The following is a 1,012-nucleotide window of genomic DNA, read 5'->3' as shown; positions in this document are numbered from 1 at the left end:
CCCCGACTGCCTCTCAGTTGCTCCCGGCAGTGAGTGGGCTATGAATCTTCCTCCTTCGACAGCTTTGGCCTTCTTCAGCTTCCGACTCTCGGGCGTGTTGCTGCCCCGGGAAACCTGCAGACTGAGCCCCGTGTGGGCATCTGGGTGGGTGTCTGGTTGTTTTTTGGGGTTTTTTTTGCATGAGATTAGCACCATTTTGTTTTACGAACACCGCAGCCTTATTAGCAACGGAGCAAAATCCGTCTATTTATTTGTACGTTTCCTTCCCTCCGTTACCTCATTCGCACACACACAAAGGCGCCGGACACAGGTTTGAAGATACTACTGAGCACGAGGTGCAGCCGGGCCGTCGGATGAACTCGTGTCTGGAAGAGCCGGCCGCAAACAAATGGCAGCGTGCACGAACCCGTGCACACTCACCAGGGAGCAAGGGCCGCCTGCCTGAGAAGGTTCAAAAACTAAATCAGCCTCTCGCTTTAGACACGTCAGACTGGGCTTGAGAAATGGGGCTTTGCTGTGATAAGTAGCTGTAGGTTGGTGCATATTTTAAAAACAAACTACGTGTCGGCAAAGCACCGCACAGATGTGTAGACAGTGCTTAGGGTATCGCCCCCTCTGATAAGGGCGCCCCGTGGCTCGACAAAAAGGAGTCACAGAGACACAGGGACAGTTGATCATGCATTTGGGTGGGTGGGGGTGGGTGTCTTGGGTGAAATCTAAAGCCTTTTGAGCTGCTTAGCCATCACTTCCGTAAGAACTGGAGCGCCCGAGTCCTCTCAGCACTGCACCTGGGCCTGGCCCTGCCTCGCCCTGTCCGACAGGGTTGCAGTAGAGGCTCGTGTGGTGTCGGAAGTGGGATTGTGGACTTCTGTCGGATGCGCTCCCTGGTAGGAAGCAAAGGGACCCCGAGGGAAAGTGTGCCCCCAAATAGCTCGTCCTCTCCTCGCACAATGAAAAAAATCACTGTGATTTATAGACATGTCTATAGACGTACGCCCTAGGGGAATTTTAC

Source organism: Echinops telfairi, unplaced genomic scaffold (genome assembly GCF_000313985.2).
Source record: "Echinops telfairi isolate 266 unplaced genomic scaffold, ASM31398v2 ScPeMD7_7470;HRSCAF=8508, whole genome shotgun sequence".
Taxonomy (NCBI): domain Eukaryota; kingdom Metazoa; phylum Chordata; class Mammalia; order Afrosoricida; family Tenrecidae; genus Echinops; species Echinops telfairi.
Note: the sequence above shows the minus strand (reverse complement) of the source record.